Source organism: Tenrec ecaudatus, chromosome 17 (genome assembly GCF_050624435.1).
Source record: "Tenrec ecaudatus isolate mTenEca1 chromosome 17, mTenEca1.hap1, whole genome shotgun sequence".
NCBI lineage: Eukaryota > Metazoa > Chordata > Mammalia > Afrosoricida > Tenrecidae > Tenrec > Tenrec ecaudatus.
The window spans coordinates 53,840,054-53,860,346 of record NC_134546.1 but is presented as its reverse complement, the minus strand read 5'-3'; the positions used below and the strand labels follow the sequence as shown (position 1 = coordinate 53,860,346).

The following is a 20,293-nucleotide window of genomic DNA, read 5'->3' as shown; positions in this document are numbered from 1 at the left end:
ATTGCAGACCAGGATGCCGGCCCTGGAAGCGATCTCTCACGCCTCTCTTGGACAGCCTAGTTTGACTGCCCTGCCAGGGCCGTTATGGAGCTCTTTTGGCCCATGGATCTTGTAATGTCTGCCTTCGGATCTGGGGTGGCTGGAGGAGCTGAGCTTGTGGGGAACTCCAGTGAGGACATTCTTGAATTTTCTATGGGAAAATTTACATCAAGCTCAGCAGGTCCTTCCCAGAGGAAGCTATTTTGCATCCTATTTCCATCAATCCTAGAATTTTCCAAATACACTTGCAGTATCAGAATAGACATGTCTTCCTAAGACTCTCCTTCCTAGGCCCTCAGGAACAGGTACTGATGTCGGGCTCGTTTTCATCCTTAGACCAGAGCGTGGTACTTAGAATCTGCAGACGCGGAGCCCGTCCCAAATATAACTATTCCACTCTCCTATTCTGAAAGAGATCCTATCCCTGGCGGCAGTCATATAGAATTTGAAATGATCAAATTTACCCCAGCAAACGTAGGCTGTGCAAGAGGCGCAGCACCTCCATGAGACCTTGAGATGGGCCAGGACTCTAGGTGGAGGTTGTGGTAGGATGTCTTACAGGATTTCCTGCCTGAGGAGGACCTCGCTGAGCAGGTGTGCTGAAACACACGCAGAGGACGATCTCAGGTGAAGGCCAGAGCTATCAAGGTGATGGATCCTCCTCCTCTCTCTGGGTACAAGGAGTAACATATAATGTCTAAATACACCTGCTGCTTATGTTCCAGTTCACGCACATGCTTGCAGCTTTAGGAAACCGAGGCTAATTGTTCTTCTCTTAGAAGTGTTTCTACCAAAGTGTTCTTTACTTTTTTTTTGTCCTGCGGAGTCTCTTCATCGGTTTATTTGGACACAGACTCTGGAAAACAGAATTGGTCTTCATAGGTTTCATCCTCATGGGATTATTCTTTTATATCCTGCTTACAAGACTGACACCTATTAAATATGATGTTTGTCTGATTCTAACCAACATAACTGTTAGTGTTGGTGGAATTTTCCTGGTTGCATGGTGGCGATTCGGAATCCTCATGTTCTGCATGACTTTGTGCTGGACTAATGCTGGGCTTTCTCATCTCATCGGTGACAGTCTTCACTCCACTGGGAAATGTGAAGATCTCATGTGATGAGGTAGTATTTTGGGTGACATTCTCCTCTCCCATGTCCCCCCAGAGCTGCTGACCTGTTATTTACTCCTTGGGTTTGGTTATCCTGCCTATCTTATATGGACAGACACGAGAAAAAGAAAAAAGCCTATAGTCCCAGGCATATCTGCTGACCCTTCTGATTGTTTTCCAATCTTATTTGGTGTAGTGCCACTTCCTGCCTACTGCTTCTGAAGTCGGTTTTCAGGGTTCCTCAGGGACTTCACTGCTTTGCTCCCCTTCTGCTTTGTGTGCCCCCTTCGTGTTTCACTTCGGTCTGTGTGGGGTCAGACTGGGCACTATACCTGCACTGTCTCTCCAGTGCTGTCCCCGAGGAACATCCTGGACCCTAGTCACCACATCCCTTCACTGAGAGAGCAGCTCGCTGGCCTGAGGCCACATCGGAGAGTTATCCAGGAAGAACAGGCAGCTGGAGCGAGGACGCCTCTCCTGCTGTCGCTGCCGAGGGCCTTCACTTTGTGATCTTGAAGGACAATCGAGCACTGCCTCCCATGTGGTGCTACACCCAGACGGCTTCAGAAATCAAGACTGTGAGTCTAATGAAAGAGCAGGCTTATATATGAAGAGGCTTCCAAAGGTCTGTGAGGAAATGGAATGAAAACATAGTGGAATTTTCCCATTAGTGCTTTGCACTAGATTACGGTCTCTCTATTGCAGCATAAGAAAATTCGGGGAGTTAGAGGGAGAGAATGAATGAGAGACTGATGGTTAAAAAGATGGTGATACGGAACTATTATTTCACAAGGCTTGAGAAATTATCTTTTAGGAAATTTTGCAATTATATTAGGTCAAAATTTTGACTAGCTCATTCCATTAAACAGCTATATTAAGGTGCATCAGAGACAACATGATTCTCCTACAGAACTCTGGTATTTCTTTTCATAGTTCTTCAAACATCTTTCTCACCTGTCTACACTTGGAGAGGAGGTGATTTGATTTAAATGTAATGAATTTGTCACAGCTCAGAGATTCTGGGACTGGATACCAGACCAGATGTTATGTGGCTGCTGCCTGCATTTTGTGAGTTAACGATTTAAATGCTGCTGCTGCTGTGTTGTGGTGTGGGCCTGTTTCAAAGTAAAATAAAATTTTGAAATTTCAGGTTACTGGAAAATCTCCAATCTTTGCTTTTGAAAAGTTTTTTAGGAAGATGAAACAAAATGAAAAATATAAAAGTAATTTTTGCTTCAAAAGATTATATCAAGATGTTTATTATTTATTTTATAATCCAACCTTACTAACACTTAAACTTACAAGGAAAATGTTTTCTATAATTCACTATAGGAATCTTTGCTTCTAATCTATTGTACATTTGAACAAAGTTGTATGGAATTAAAAAAATCATTTTATTGGGGGTTCGTACAACTCATCACCATCCATCCATCCATCCATCCATCCATCCATCCATCCATCCATCCATCCATCGTATCAAGCACATTTGTACATTTGTTGCCATCATCATTCTGAAAACATTTGATTTCTTCTTGAGCCCTTGGTATCTGGTCATTCCCCCCCCTCCCTCCCTGATAAATCCTTGATAATTTATAAATTATCATTTTTTGGTCATGTCTTACACTGTCCAACGTTTTCTTCCACCAACTTTTCTGTGGTCCGTTCCCCAGGGAAGGGGTTATATGTAGATTCTTGTAATCGGTTCCCCATTTTTACTTCACCTTCCCTCCAGCCTCCCGGTATCGCCACTATTACTACTGGTCCTGAAAGGATCATCTGCCTTGGATTTCCTGTGTTTCCAGTTCCTATCTGTACCAGTGTATATCTTCTGGTCTAGCTGGATTTGTAAGGTAGAATTGGGATCATGATAGTGGGGGTGGGGGGGAGGCGGAGAGGGAGGGAAGCATTTAAGAACTAGAGGAAAGTTGTATGTTTCATCATTGCTATCTGCACCCTGACTGGCTCATCTCTTCCCTGTGACCCGTCTATAAGGGGATGTCCAGTTTTCTTCAGATGGGCTTTGGGTCCCCACACTGCTCCTCATTCTCAATCATATGATTTTTTGTTCTTGGATGCCTGATACCTGATTCTTTGACACCTCATGATCACACAGACTGGCGTGCTACTTCCAAGTGGACTTTGTTGCTTCTGAGCAAGAGGGCTGCTTCTTTAAAGTCTTTAAGACCCCAGACACTGTATCTTTTGATAGCCGACACCAAAATCTTTTTTCACCATCTGGCAATCTTTGGAGCTTCTTGGCTTGTAGTTATTTATCACTTCAGCCTTGGATTTCATCTTCACCTGGCTTTCTTCGCTGTGTGTCCATTTTCTACTTGTAAGAATAATCATCCCTGGATTTAGGGCCCACTGTATAAACCACTATGACTTCATCTTAACTAATTCCATTGGCAAAGACTCTATTTCTAAGCAAGGTCACATTTTGAGGTTCTAAGTCAGCTGTTCTCAACCTGTGGGTCATGATCCCTTTAGGGATAGAACGATCCTTTCACAGGAGTAGCCCAATTCATAACAGTCGTAAAATTACATTAGTGAAGTAACAACGACAATAATTTATTGGTGGAGGGTCACCACAACATGAGAAACTGTATTAAAGGGTAGTGGCATTAGGAAGGTTGAGAACCACTGTTCTAGGTGGACATGATTTTTTTCTTTTGAGACACTATTCAACCCACAACAGAGGCTTAACAAAAATAATGAAAGCAACAATAGCAGCAAACTTTTGCTGCATTTCTACTAAAGTGGTTAGGTACTATCTTAAAAATCTTTCAGGGTTAGTGGTACAGTGGGTTAGTGGAAAAGTTGGAGGTTCAAATCTACTCGGTGGCACCTTGGAAGAAGGTTTGTCAAACTACTTTCAATAAACTAGTCACTGAAAATCCTCCAGAGCACAATTCTACTCTGACACCCAGGGGTCAACATTAGAAACACCATTACGGTCACTGGTTAGGCACTATCATAAGAGTTTATAAATATGATCCCACTTAACTTTCACAACTGCCAAATGAAGTAGATACATATCATTAATGCACTCAAACTCACTTCCACTGAGTCAATACTCAGTCATAGAAAGCCAATAGGACAGGGTAGCACTACTTCTGTAGGCTTCTGAAACTGGTGTCAATTTGGAACTCGAGAGGATTAAGAGTGAAGAGGTGGAGTCTATTCTATCAATCAGGTCACAGCCAATGAGGTCTCTGTGGGCATGGCTTTTCCCTGAGAATTCTGGGGAAAACTGGTTTTTCCTGCTTGGAGACGGTAGACCCTTTGCTCTTGGTTAACTCCCTGGGAGACATTGAAGCTGACAAGACACACGGAACTACTCTAGTGCCTTCAGCTGGCCACATGGACCTACCCTGATGCAACCAGATCTCTGAAGCCGGAGAAGCCACACAGAAACATCTGCCAGTGCCGAGATGCTTACAATGCCACTGGATCCAAAGACTTTCTATCCACTGGGCTGTGCTTTGATTGTCCTACATTCGGCATCATTGCATGTGTTTTGTGAGTCTGAAAAGGACTTTATAAATTGGTATCAGACATATGGGCCAATATAGGACTTATAGACTTGATCTGGACTGGGTTGGAATGTTTTCTTAATGTACAATTACCCTTTATATAGAACGCTCTCGTATACAAATACGAGTGCCTACAGATTTGTTTCTCGAGTCTACCCAGACTAACACACTCTTTAAAGGCGTAGAAAGCCTCTTCTTCTTCCTGAGGAATGGCTGACCATGACATCAGCAGTCAATGACACCCAATATGCCACCAGGGCCATCATTAGCCCCTACTTTATAGTCAGCAAACCAACAGGCAAAGTGGTTAAGTAACTTGCTCACGTTTACTTTGTCATTTCAGCTGCTCACAGGAGCTACAGGAGCATAATAGGCTTCCACTTCCTTACTGCCTGAAATTAGGCCTGGCCCATCTCACTCATTTGCTCAACGAAAGTGGGTTGCAAGTGATTCTTTTGGGCAGAAGCGTTGAGTTCCTAGGTAATGTTATATGTCTTCTTCCTTCTATTGTAGCAATCATGGAAACATTTATTAAGATGGAGTTTCTGTCAGCCCGCTGGCATAAGTGACCACAAGGAGCATAGGCCTCTGCTAAACCACACTAAGCATGTTGCATGAGCGAGAGGAAAAAAGAAAGGAAGGAAGGAAGGAAGGAAGGAAGGAAGGAAGGAAGGAAGGAAGGAAGGAAGGAGCAAGTGAGATTTTGGGATAGTTTGTTGCTATCCTGACTGAAACTTTTATGGTTCAATATCACATTATCTATTTAGTCATAGCTATTAGTTAAAAAACAAGTTAAAGGATTGGTTTATACAAAAATTTCAGGACTAGAAGGCTTCACAGAAATCCCTGGATTCAATGCATATATAAGGCTCAGCCCCCAATTTGATGTCTCTCTTGAGAATGCCTACTCCATTTCTAACAGTCCTTCCTGACCACTAGACTCCTCTTACAATGAAGCCAAAGTTGTCCCCAAAGAGTTCTCATCTTTGAGTTCTTATGCTATGTTTGAGGGCACGTATACAGAACCATATCATATCGCCCCAATTATCCAAAGACTTAAACTTGATGACGGGTGAGATTCTTTTCAGCTCTAAAAATTCTAGAACTTTAGATTTTTGTTCTAAGTCCACATTTCTTTCATTTGCCTCTTCACAAATGAACTGTACTCTTAACAAGGCATTCTAAACTGTCCTTCTGAGCAGGTAACCAGCTTTCAGATTTTTATCCCAAATAAGAATTTTAAATGTATGTCAATAATTACAGAACATAGCTGGCTGCATCTATATGCTTATGAGAGAAGGAAGGGAAATCTCTCATGCTTAACACATTGTAATACCTGAACTCGCCATGAAACATTCCTAGTTCACTTGGAAGTGGAGAATGCTTACTATGGTATTTACCATCACAGTTTAGACTGTGATGATGAGAAGGGTATTTCTCATACACCGGTAGGTGAAATCGGGGGAGATCATTTTCACTATTACACTGGGAACTGATTTTGCCTTATGCAGTGAATCATTATGGGCTTCATGAGCAAACAGAAAAATATTTCCCTACCCTCAAGGAACCAACTGAAGAATTCATGGAATTGTTTACTTTAAGACATTCAAAAGTTTCTACAGAGTCAAAGTTCTAGAGAGAGAATAATAAAAGCAGATTTTCTCACACTCAAGATGATGCATGCATGTTCCAGTAGTATTCAGGCCTTGTGTTTTAAAAGCTAAATAATAACTGTGCTCAATACTGTTTCATATCTAATTGCCCTTTTATTATTAAAACCTCGCCTGCAGTGTTCTATGGAAGACTCAGCTGTCTGCTTCCTTGACCTTGGACCCACCGGCCCTTGTGAGTTGAAGGACTTCCAGTACCTTAACTTCCATGGAAATGAGTTAAACTGAGTCATCTGTAATGCTGTGTGGACTAATTAGCTGTTATATTCCTTCATGGTGTATATATCAATATCCAGCCATCCATACATACATATAAAAAAACCCCAAAAACTTCATGCACTTGTTATTTTTCTCTAAAGTGCACAGATTTGAACAATAACCAGAACAGAATTATCTTAAAATTATGTATAATCTATATTATTATTAAAGTTATATATCTTGATTCCAAATGTAAACGTAATCATTTACTTTCAAAACCCATGACAGGGTTACCATCTCTAACTCACTCTGTTGACTGTTGTAAAACATACTCGTAGTTCAATAGTCCTCTGGTCCCTTGAGCTTCCTCACCCCCACCATCATGACTCCAGTGCTGCTTCTCAATTCAGACTTGACCAGAGCACGTACACAGGTAAAGCTAGCAATGGGCGCTCAGGACACACGGAATAAAGAACAGGAGGGGGAGTGGTGATATCAGAAGGGGAAGGGGAAGGGAGGGAGAGAAGGGGAGAACCAATCCCAATGATTGACACACAACCATACGCCCCTCTCCAGGTGGAAGAACAACAGAAAACACAGGGGAAGGGAGACAGCATTGGTGTGAGATATAAATATAATAATTTACAATCTATCAAGGAACCATGAGGGTAGGGGGAGGAGGGAAGGATAAAAAGAGGAGCTGATACCAAGGGGCAATAGAAAGTAAATGTCTAGAAAAGAATGAAGGCAGTATATGTATAAACATGCATGATGCAATCGATGTATGGATTGTAACGAGTTTTAAGAGCCCCCAATAAGATGATCTTTTAATTAAAAAAAGAGAAAATGATAGTAACATATGTACAAATATGTTTGTTATAATGGATGTATGCATGGATTGTTATAAGAACTGTACGAGCCCCCAATAAAATGATTTAAATTAAAAAAATACTAGCAGTTTCAAAACTGTTAAATTCAATGTACACTTTTTAAGCTTCACTGTATTTAGTTTTTAGTTGGCATTTAATAGTATAAATGACGTTCTTCAAAGTCTTCTCCCATTGCTGCCTATATACTAATTTTCTTGTTTCTCCCACATCTTTTTAACCCATTTCTTTAGCTTTTAGCCCTTTTCATCGTCAATTTTCTAGTGGTCTCTCTCAGTGTCAATGTCTCAAAAACTATATACTATGACTTTCACATCTGCCTTTTTAACTTCCAGGTCTGTACCTCAAAAAGGTTAAGATATGCATGCCATAGGCAACCTGAACTTAACATATATAAAAACCCATCCTCTTGGCTCCGAAATCCGTTTCATCTCCTATCTTCCTTAAGTCGGTTGAAGGTCCTCTACTTATCACATAGGTTAAAAACATGCAACTTCAACTCTTCCTTGGCCCTTCCTGCCCCATGCAAGCAAGCCCAGAAGATTCTGTACTTTTTCTCCATTCTCATTACTGCTGTCTCAGTTAAAGCTTTTATTTTTTCTTTCCCTGATGCTTCTTTTTCTTTAATTGAATTTTTTACTGTGAATTAGGTGATTTACAGAGCAGATCAAAATCATGCAGATTTTGTTTCCACTCATCCACTGCAGTACCTTTAATGAGCCATCACATATCCCAAGTCCTCATTCTGTTCCCATTCCTGTCTTCCTAACCCTCTTTATTTTCTCCTTAGATAAATGCTGACTTTTCATCTTCTGTGGCTGATTATTTTAAAATGGGTGTGTTCAGTTCCAGACCTGAAGGGTGATAGGAGTCACAGGCTTTGGGTCCTAACAGCTCTATCTGCACAGTAAGCCTTGCCACTTTTATGAGTTGGGGTTTTGTTGCACAATTGTCTCGCACTGTCCAGGACTTTCTAATGCAACAATTCTCAGGGCAGCTGCTGGTGGTAGCCAGGCACCATCTGGTTCTTCTGGTCTTAGGGTCATGGCTAATGTTTGCATGGTCCATTAGTCCATTTGAATACATGTTTCCATGTATCTTTCAATTTTCATCATTCTTTCTTCTAGATAAGTAATACAAAGAGGTACACCTTAGATAGTTGCTGAATAAATGGTATAGGGAGGCAGGAGCAGATGTGACCTCCTCTGGTTTTCCCGTTGCCAGGAGGCAGAGGTCAGACATGTACCCCCCCTTCATTTTACTTAACTTAGTCTGACACCAGCCATTCCTCCCACAGCCCTCCACTTCTATTCTGGGTTAGCTAATCCATTACAGTGCCTCTCAGAACTCCCAGACAACACCCGCACGGAAGGGTGTTTATTAGAGAATTTACCATGTCACCACAATTCAAGATCAGTTACACAGTTAAGGATACACAGCAAAACCCTTTCCTCAGCAGTAGCCCTCCAGTTCTCATCCTCCCTGCCATGTGGTCCCTTAACTTCTAACTCCTTAGATCAGGAAGCCCATCTACTGCTGTGCTTCAAAGTCCCATCATCTCCACACAGCTCCTCTGTTCTTTCTCATGGCCTCCTTGCCTTGGCCTCTGATCTCCATCGGGGTCTTCTGCTCTGTACCACGGTCTCCATGCCAGTCTCTGGTGCCTCTGCCACATCTGAGCATGCTCTACAGGTGGTTCTTTTGATGGTCTTAGGAATTCTGTGTTTTCCAGATGGCTCTTATACACAGAGGAATGGCTTTGATGAGCAGACCATACCCCCAAGGAAACAGTGGCGGCTTGGTTTCTACCCTCTACTAGGGTAAAAACTTAATCCCACCTTAATCCTGTTCATCAGTGTAGCAGATAGCTTCCTCCAAATGTATTATAACCACAGGTATAAACCAAACTCACTGCCTGTCAGTCGATGATGCCTCATAGCGGCCCTATAGGCAGAGTGGAACTGCCCCTGTGAGTTCCTGAGACTGTAACCCTTTACACGAGTAGAAAGCCCCATCTTTTTCCTTCAGAGGGGCTGATGGTTTTTGAACTGCTCACCTTTCAGATGACGGACCAGATGCCTAACCGCTGATCCACAAAAAGGACTATGGTAAAAGGAATTGTGGTGTTGTTGCTATTGTTAGGTGCCAACTCACAGTGACAACAGAATGAAACAATGCCTGGTCCTGTGCGATCCTCACAATTGTTTTGTTTGAGCCCACTGTTGCAGCCACTGTGTGTCAGTCTGTCTTGTCCAGAGTTGTCCTCTCTTTTACTGCCCTCTATCAAATACAATGTCCTTTTCCAGGGACTGGTCTCTCTTGATAACATGTCCAAAGTACATGAGTCAAAGTCTCGCCATCCTTATTTCTAAACAGCATTTCAGCTGTACTTCTTCCAGGACAGATTTGTTTGCTCTTTTGGCAGTCCGTGATACTTTCAATATCCTTCAACACCAAAGTTCAAATGCATTGATTCTTCTTCGGTCTTCCTTATTCAACGTCCAACTTGTCCATATGGATATTAAGTGACTGAAAATATCATGGCTTGGGTCAAGTGCACCTTGGACCTTAAAGTCACATCTTTGCTTTTCAACATTTCGAGGTCTTGTGCTGCAGATTGACCCAATGCAACGTGATGTTTGATCTCTTGACTGCTGTTTCCATGAGCATAGATTATGGATCCAGGCAAGATGAAACCCTTGACAACTTCAATCTTTTCTCCATTTATTATGCTGTTACATGTAGATCCAGTTGTGAAGGATTTTGGTTTTCTTTACATTGTTGTAGATTATTTTTAAGGCTATAATCCTTGATCTTTACCAACATGTGCTTCCAGTCTTCTTCACTTTCAACAAGCAAAGCTGTGTCGCCTGCACATCGAAGGCACATAAGCATTCCTCTAATCTTGATGTTGCATTCTTCTTCGTGAAGTCCAGCGTCTCTGATCAATTGCTCAGTATATAATTATGTAGGAATACGTTTGCTAAGAGGATCAAATCCTGATGTACACCCTTCATGACTGTGCAAACTGCCTCTTGATTCATGTACAGGTTGTGCGGTAGCACAATGAAGTGTTCTGGGATTCCCATTCTTCTCAAAGCTATCCTGTTTGTTATGATCCATACAGTTGAATGCGTTTGCAAGAATTACACCTAGAAGAGCCACATTAACTAATTGACTAATTGACCTCAGTGTTTCCCAAGACTATGGGGAGGTCCTGATTCTCTAAGCCCAGTGACTCATTCCTGCATTATGTTTGATTATGTCTAAGAAGTTTTCATAACTGGGCCACCGTTATGCTCTACTACATCTATTTTCAGCAAGAATAAATACAGGTATACAAATATGCTGTCAACTCTCTATATGTGGGCCTACTCTCCCACACCTCTTCAGCCTGTGTGTGTATCCAAGCATCTATAAGTAGATCACCAATATCACAGGGTTTGTGGAGAATAAATTTGCCTCAGTTGCCTATATAACTCTTGCAAACCTCCCAATGTCTTGTCTCGCCGCCATCACTTTGGCTGACTTCCCTCTTATTGTCCACTGCCTTCTCCCTCACTCAAAGTGAAATTTCACTCCGCATAAATATCTTCCAGGTTCATCCACATTATGAGGTGTCTCACAGATTCATTATTCTTTAATGTTGTATAGTGTTCCATTTTGTACGCCCAAAGTTTATTTATTCACGCTTCCATTGATGGTGCCTTCAATAATCTAACAGCCTTTAAAATGTACTTCCTATTTCCAATTTGTTTCCACCTAGCTGCCAGAGTCATTCTGTATTACAATCGAATGCATATCATTTCTTGTTTAAAATCATTCAAGAAGCTACCCATTACTTTCTGGAGAGCTTTGGTCTCTTCACTCCCTACCCTACCAACATCTCCATATTGTTTGAAGTTTTACAACAAGCACACATTATCTTGTCACTAATATAAACAATAAAGTTCAATCCCAAATTAGTGAATGACTATCCTTAAGCCACTTCTGAAGTAGTAAAAATTAATCTTGACATATTTAAGCAGTTTAAAATTTATATTGAAACGATACTTATTTGAAACCACCAGCCTCTCTGTGGAAGGACGAGAAGGCTTTCTCTCCTTTAAAGTGTCACAGTCTTGAAAACTCAGAGGGGCAGCTCTACCCTGTAGGACAGGGTCACCATGAATTGGCATCACCTTGATGCCAGTGAGTTTGGTTTTTGTTAAGATAAAGGTGAGACTTAAGCAGGGGTGGGGACTTGAGTACATCCCACCTTAATCCTGTCTCATTAACACAACCTAATCCTGTCTCCTATGTTAGGATTCACCACACGCATAATGGAGGACAATTATGTAAGATCACAAACTAGAGGACAGCACAATACTGGGTATCATGGCATGACCAATTTGACACATATCCCCACCTATCCCAGTTCCACGAACTATCTATGTTTGCATGATGCCACTCAATCACTGTGTGGGAGTAAGAAAGACTAAGGTTGGCAGAGCACTATTAAATAATTCACGTTCCACAATTGCTAATAAAGCTGATAACATTTTAAAAATATAGCCGGTCTTGGTTTTAAGTAAAGAACAATAAAAATATATCAAGTAGCTGATATGCAGGAAATTCTACAATTAAGAAAAGAGATGAAATAAGTGAATATTTTAAGACTTAGTGTTTAATGTACATGACTACTTATGATGGAACTTACTCTAATTTTCCAACTAGGAAGTTCATTTTCTACAGTAGCCTATTTAAGCACATAGTTAAGGTCTTCAAAGTAACCGGCTATCAGTCTCTTCTGTAAACCTTTTAATTACAGAATCTATCTTTCTTTCCTGAATTGCATTTCTGCTGCAATCAACTCCAAACTACTTACTTAAAGAGCAAATGCCCTTTGGTACTATGATACATGTATTAGAAAAAAGGCAGGAGAAGCTGTTAAACCAACCGAGCTCGAATGATGCCAGTTAAACTTCAATCTGTTATCTACTGACTCCCCAAACATGTCAGTACTTTTGTAGTAAAACAGGTTATTGGTTTGGGGTGAATGTGGTTTGCCTCAAAAACAATAGGCTGGAAAATACTCAGCAAATTATTTTTGTCTTTAAAATTTTTATTTATCTATAATCATTTTATTATTATAGGTCATCTCACTGCCATTGAGGCAATTCTGAGCTGCAGCTACCAACTTATTTTTATTATGCTTATTAAGCACCCAATACACATTAAGCCCAGCTAAGAGTTGCACACATCAGATTAAGCACATTATGTTTTCTACCATCTAAGGGTGTATAATTTGACAGAAACAATATAAGATGAAAATTAGGGCCCTGGGTTGCTAACCATAAGGTCAGCAGTTTGAAACCACCAGCTGCTCCTTTGGAGAAAGATGAGGCTTTCTACTCTTGTAAAAAGTTAAATAGTTTTGGAAACCCACACTGAGCCTGTTTATTCTGTCCTATAGGGTCACAATGAGTCAGAAGGGGCTCTATGAAAGTGAATTTATGAAGAAAAAAAGGAACCCCATTGGCACAGTGAGTTAAGCTTTGGGCTGCTAATCTAAAGGTCAGCAGTTCAAATTCATCAGCTGGTCTTTGATAAAAAGATAGGGCAATCTGCTTCTGTAAAGATTTACAGCCCAGGAAAACCTATGGAGAAGTTCTACTCTGTCCTGTGGGGTTGCTATGAGTCAAGATTGGCTCGAAGGCAGTCGTTTTGGTTTTGTGTTTTAGTTAGAAAAAAAATGCTTATAGTCATACAGTACTCATTGCTTCCCAAATGTTTTTATAAAATGATATAGTACTTAACTGAAATCCATTTTTTTCAGTTTTCTGGAAAATAGCATTCTGAATTTCTTATCTTTGAACTCAAATCTAATAGATGTTAATAAACTGTGAATCAGTAGTCAACATTCTTAGTATATACAAAAAAAAAATCACCATTTCACCACTGGCTAGGTGTTTTCTATTTCATAATGAGGAAACTACACATTCATCCTTTGCTTTCCAACTAGGTTCCTTGAAGCAGTAATATTTATCTACAGGATAATGGAGATAAATTTCAATCCAATGCATCCGCATTGTTTTAGCACATGGCAGTAATTATGCTACAAAGAAAAAACAAGTTTCCATTTTAGTGTGATGTTTACTATCTAGATAAACATTATAAAGTCTCTGCAGAAAGAAAGAAAATAAAAGTACTTTATCAAAGCTAACATAGGTACAGAAGGAAAAGACAGAAAACAATATACCTACTCTTTGCAAGAAATGGTTCTATTAGGCACAACTGCTTAAAAAGATAAGACAATTATTAAAGGCTTTAAAGCTAAAAAGATACAGTTGACCCAACTCTTTCCTGGTGCAATAAATGAATCTTTACACTAGCCTCAATATCATATACTGCTGGAGAAAAGTTTTAATTAAATGCCAGGGAAAAGGAAGCTTCCAATTAGAACTTTGCAAATTGTTTGTTTTGCTAGGAAATAAATGACTAGCAGCTAACATTGTCTTTCGCAAAATAAAGATGCTCTTTTCTTCTTTTAGAAATAAATGTAAAAACCACCCCATCATGTTTATTTAATATGCCCCTAATTGGCAATTAGCATAAGACTGCTTTTACATAAGGCTGAATTCTGTACTCAAACCTCCTCCGCCTCTGTTATAACCATAATATAGCATATTTGCATATTATTATAGAATAACTTGGGTGTTCCTTATATTCTTTGACTAGCTCTGTTGTTCTGGGTGACAATGAGGCGATCCCACTCAGAGTAATGCCATGTGATCCAGCAGAATCGCTTGGCTGTCACTCTTCCAGCAACAGGACTCCAGGGTCTCACTCTGCTGGAGGGGTGGGTGAGTGTGGAGAAATGAGTTCCTCCATGTGGCCATTTGCCTTGGTTCTGAGGGAAACACCCCCCACCCCTCCCGAGCTTTCTACCACAGGAAGTTTGTTACTTTTGTTCAGGTTATTGACCTATTTTAAACAACTTGATGGCTTGATACTTTTTAACTGGCCTTGGGGTCAACAGCTTAATTTAGGATTAGTCTTTTTATGTATTTGTAAAGGATTAATCAATATACTTATGCACATGAAGTGACTGACCTAAGGAGTGGGGTCTGGTCAGTTCATAACCTTGGTGAGTGGGAAAGCCAATCTCTTAGAACTGATCAGGAACTTGATTATACCCGAGTTGGGTGGACAAAGAGAAGGAAGAATGAAAGGCAAAGACAGCAGACAAGGGAAGTAGGGATCATCCTAGATCTGTAATAGGGGTAAAGGGCTGTAACACTGAAGATAGTGAGAGAATGGAATGGTCTCGTGACAGTCAGTGGTGACAGAAGAAACCTACCGCGAGGAGTGCAGCTAAGACAACTGAACAAAACTGCTCCACTGGGGAGAAGCTGGGCCAGTTTGAAGTGGAGAGGCTGCTGACGGAGGCAGAAAGCAGAGAGGCCTGCATACTGGGGGGTGGGGGGATACACACAGCCAAAAGGTAGCCTATCCTGAGGTGACTGAGAGGAGCTTGTCTTGAGAGAATGAGAAGAGGTCTATCTAACTTGAGGGGACGAGAGTATGTCTGTCCTGTTGGGGGTGAGAGGAAACCAACACAACTGACAGGGGTACACACCGACAAAAGGACTGCTGTGTGTCTGCACAACCTAAAGCAGCAGAGCGAGCGAGCTGTCCTGTAGCAAAGAGGGATGTGCCCTCTCCACGAAGTCTTCCAGACTTCTTCCATATGCTTCCTGATCTTGATCCCAAGCTGTTCCCTATTACTTCCTTGATAGCCACTTAATTCTAAGTATGGTCTGAGCTGTGTGGCCACACTATAACAGATGTTTGAGCCCCAAAGAGACAGACAGGCAGTCCCTGGATTAGAACCAAGTTCCATTCCACTGTCTATCTTTACCTTGAATGTGTGTCAAATGTGTCTTAGTATCCCGTATCTTTCTATGCATTAAAAACAAGGAAGAAACGTTTTCAGATACATTAAGATACCTTTAATGTGAAAACATAGTAATAACATTTTGATACACTGTTGCAAACTAGCACCCACTGGTTACAAAGCTCACCAGGATGCACTCAAATGTGAATGCTTGTAACAAAGGTTACTACTGCCTCAACAGTGTGTGGTGTCAGAATCTATTGTATGTCTGACCTTGACCTCACAGGCATCAGCATTAGCTTCATCTTTTAAAATTTGTTTCTGAGAATATAGGCAGCACAAACATACCATTTCAACCTTTTCTACATGCACACGTCACTGTGAGTTGGGCAAGCATCCTCACTCACTTTTCTGAGTTGTTCCCCTGCCATTACCACAAACTCACTGCCTGAAGTTTATTTAGTTTTCAAATAAAAAAAAAATTACTGTCTGACCCACCTCCCTAATGTTTCATATCATTTTTGGCCATAAAAACTTAAAAAACAAACAAAACAACCCCACTTTTTATTCTGTATGGGGTAAAGGTTTATAGAGCAGATCACCAGTTTTATTTTCAGTGATTCATACATTGATTCATCTACTCAACTGTAATTTCAGTGCAATATCATCCATCCTACTTTCTCCATTTCCTTTGTTTTCTAACCCTTCTGAATTGTGTCCTCAGGTAAATGCTGCTCCCTTGATCCCAAATGGTCTAAGGTGCACCCACATCAACAGTGTTAAGCCCCATAAAAACTTATTTAGTTGAAAATTGAGCCACAGAGGAGTGTTCCGTTCCAGATCCAAAGAGTGACCAAGGACCACAGTCTCAGGGGGTTCTACCAGTCTCTACCTTGCCTGTAAATCTGGTTTTCATGATTTTGAGTATTGTTCCACGTGTTTCTCACACCATACACAGGACTTTCTAATATGATCCCTTTCTGAGAATCTGAGCGTGGTAACTGGGTACCATCTAGTTCAACCTACCTAAAGCCGTGGCCTTTAGTTCCTCAGGTCGAGGTGACCCCCCAACCATAACATTATTTTCGTTGCTACTTCATAACTGTAATTTTGCTACTGTTATGAATTAGGCAACCCTTGGAGAGGGTCTTTTGACCCCAAAGGGGCGGGACCCACATGTTGAGACCCGTTGATTTAGTCCACTGAGCTAATTGTCTCCATGTGTCTTTAACTGTCATCATATTATGGCAATAACAGTACTTACCTCTCCTGCATTCTTTCCTCTGAATAGGGAGAAACCAATAGCTATACCTTAGATGGCTGTTCATGAATTCTGAAGACCCCTTTATGCTACTCACCTAAGTAGGATGTTCACTTTGTGGGTTATGTTATTCCAATTGACCTTATTATCTCCCAAGACATTGGTCTTGATGCCCCAGCCCCAGACTCATTCAAAGAAAATTGTGTAATTTTGCTCCTTGTATACTCCCAACATATCCACGGGTGTAGGTGCAACAAACATAACTGTCCACGTAGAAATATCCTCTGACATACCTGTGTTTGTGTGTATGCACATGTGCATACTCCCTCTCCCTCCCAAACCCAGAGCTCCCGTCTACACTTACAGCACTTTGTAGATCACCATATTTACAGGATTGTGTACCTAACAGTTTATTTCTCTTGCATGTAATTTGCACTCCTCCCAGGGTCCTCCATCATTCTTTGCCATCCTCTTATTGTATTCTGTACTTCCCTTCACCCAAGTTCTCAATATCTGCTTGAGTTCCTCTACATTCAAAAGTTCTGTAATTACCCTGGTTCCCTGTATTTACTTTGCAATTGTTTTCATAAAAAATTTAACATCTCTGTTTCCTTATTTTCAATCCTATAGATTTATTTTGGCTACTTTTATATCTGAGTTGACTTCTGGGTGCTGTTATCGTGTATGTTAATTTCAGGTTGTTGTTTGCCACTGTTGGGTCTCTCTCTGAAGAACAACACCCTCTAGTATTTCTTACAAGGTTGGCTTGGTTTTGTAAATTCCTTCAATTTCTTTTTGCCAGGATCATGATTCTTACTAGGCAATTGTATTTTCTTTTAGAGTTTTATATGTGTCATCTCATTGCCTTCTTGCTAGCATGGCTTATGCTAGAAATAAAGAGCGTAGTCTTATTTCTTGTTCCCCTTTGTAGGTAACTTTGTTTTCTGAGTTGCCCTTAGAATTATTTCTCTGTCTTTGGTTTTAAAAGTTTAATTATGACATCTTGCTGATTTTCTTTTGGTGTCTATCCTGTTTGGGGCTGGTTAGTTTCCAAAAGCCTATCTTATCTTTCAGGAAGTTTTGTTCCAAGACCTCTTCAACAATTTTCTCTGGGCACTCATTGTCTCATGTTCTGAAATTACTATACATAAACTCTCCCCTTTGATGGTGCCTCACGTAATTCTTATGCTTTCTTTGAGATTTTTCATTCTTTTTTTCTGATTGTTTCCCTAACATATTAGTATGGATATGTTTGCCTTCTCCCCTAACGTATTAGTATGGAGATGTTTGCCCTCAATTAATAATTGAATTCCACTCCTTTGCCCTTCCCCTATATTATCAATTTCTGAAATTTTAATATTAATTTTCTGGGGGTTCTACTTGTTGTTTTTGTATATTTTTTAGGGGGGAGGCGTCAATTTTATTTCATGCAATATTTTCCTGAATTCTTCCTAGGCTTTCCCCACCTTGTGTTTTCCATGCTCCCAACCAATCTAATGAAAGAGCCTAAATTAAATACTGTTCTTCTGAATTCCATATCAGGTAATTCCAATGTCATGTTTTCCTGAGAAAGGTGGTCTGGCTCTGTGTTTTAGTCACTTGTTTGAGTCACTCTGTCTTGCTGGAACATCATGGTGTTCTATTTGTTATTTAACTAATGACTATATGTTGATGTATTCTTATGCACTCACTACCTGTTTCCTGGTGGGTTTGATAAAGAATGCAAATGTGTGTGCAATTCTGTTTGCTGTTGTGTTGCATAGCTGAAGGTTGGTCTAACTAGTGTTGACTGCTGTCCATCAATGATCAAGTGGTACAGGAGAGGGTAGAGGCCCTCACCTGTTAAGTAGATGGGGCTGTAAGAGATAAGGGTGTAGCTGGGCTGTGTGAGCAGTTGCTATCTGGAGGGAAAAGGGGGGGGGAGGAGAAAAGAAACAAACAGGAGAAAGCAGGCAAGCATCAGCAAGGAAAAATAACTAAAAAATTATGAAAAGGAAAATAAAAACAAGGGAAGAGCAAAGGAAAGAAAAAATACAATACACAAAACTAGCAGGTGGAAAGGAAAGAGTTAACAGCATAAAGAGAACAGAAAAAAGAAAGGAAAGGATAAAAGAACTGGAAAACAGAAGGAAAGCTGGGAAAGGATGTACACAAAAACACAGAAGGGAAAGACCAGGAAAAGCAAAGGCACACAGAGAGAATGGAGAACACTGCATATGTTAACAGAGCAATTTCAGCGGCTTCAGTCCAGAAGGTATGGAGTCCATGAGAATTTGAAATGTTCTGTAGTTTAACTTTGGGCTGACCTCGATTCTCATGATCTCCCTAAAGTACAGCAGATCTTGCTGCTGCTGCCGCGCCTCCAAATGCGTAACTGTCTCTACCACTAGAGCTCCTTTCACCAATGCTAGAACCAGCGACGTCCATTTAAAAACCCAGAGCTGGCAGTAGCAACCAGAGGACTGTGATATTTAGAAACGTATTTAGTCACACTTTGCAGCAGACATTTGTAAATTCTTCTGAGCTCCTGAATTTATTGAGCTGAGAATAGTTTTGAATCTCTTGTAAATCAACAGATAGATGAAACTTTAAACTTATATCACTTAGAGAGAATGACAATTTTGTTAAAGGTAAACTGCAGCTAAAACAACCTTTTCTAAGTATTCAAATTCTCATTCTTCTTTCCTAGCCCCTCTCCAACCAGGATTCTGGAACCTGCTAATATACACCCCGTTTTCAGTTCATAAAAGAGTATGAGAGTTAGGCTTTAGGAATAAACATACTTCATTTGAGAATGATGAGGGTAACGAATGTACAAATGTGCTTTATACAATTGATGTATGTATGGATAAGAGTTGTATGAGCCCCAATAAAATGATTAAAGAGAAAGAAACTTGACAAACCCCTACAACATTTCCCCCTCATATGAAGTTTTGGTCTAAAATTGGTAGCAAATAGACTTTTTCCCCAGGGTTTTCAGAAATGCAAGGTACTTGAAACAGGCTCTTTTAAATTGCTGGACTTATAATTTTGTACCAAACATACAATTACACATCTCATGTTACTGAAACCCTCGTTTAAAACAATCATTTGATTAAAAATTGGGGTTAGGAAGAAAGACAATACAAAGTCGCTAAGAAGACTTTTTATAATATCAATTCATACTAGCTCTATGGATTTTCCAAAAATATGGAAAACCCTGTTATTGTGAAATGCAATCAGTTTTGCCTTGTCATAATCACAAGACGTATCACACATTTACTATTCAGCAAATCTGTATAACTAAAATAGCTAACAAGCAAAACTGTCAATCTCAGTAGTAAGCAAATGTAATTAGACCTTGCTTCCTTGGGAGAATTCAGTTGTTAGATGCCACTGAGGTGATTTTGGGGGTCCCAGGTGACAGAAGAGAACTGCCCTAAGGTTTTTAGACTATAATCTTTACTGGAGAAGATCACCAGGTCTTTCTCCCATGGAACTGCTGGCTTGACTCAAAACCACCAACCAAGAGGTTAGCCACGGGGTGCTTTTGTTCTAGCAGGGGTCCTTGACTTGACAGCACAAAACCACCACAATGTGTTTGGGGAAAAAGGAAACAAAAAAGAATTGGTGTTTTAGAAAAGACAACAAACTTCTGAGGCAAAGCTGCCACTGAGAACTCGGCCTCTACTTTTCAAGAGCTCTAATTTTTTTTAAATCATTGTATTGGGG

The 20,293-nt window shown here is 40.4% G+C and overlaps 1 protein-coding gene and 1 pseudogene across 1 annotated transcript in view; one reads left to right on the top strand and one right to left on the bottom strand.

Moving 5' to 3' along the window:
• HMG20A (high mobility group 20A) overlaps positions 1-20,293 on the bottom strand; it is an 89,835-nt gene that overhangs the window by 52,265 nt on the left and 17,277 nt on the right. The window lies entirely within an intron of this gene.
• LOC142430451 (transmembrane 7 superfamily member 3 pseudogene) lies at positions 85-1,215 on the top strand (annotated as a pseudogene).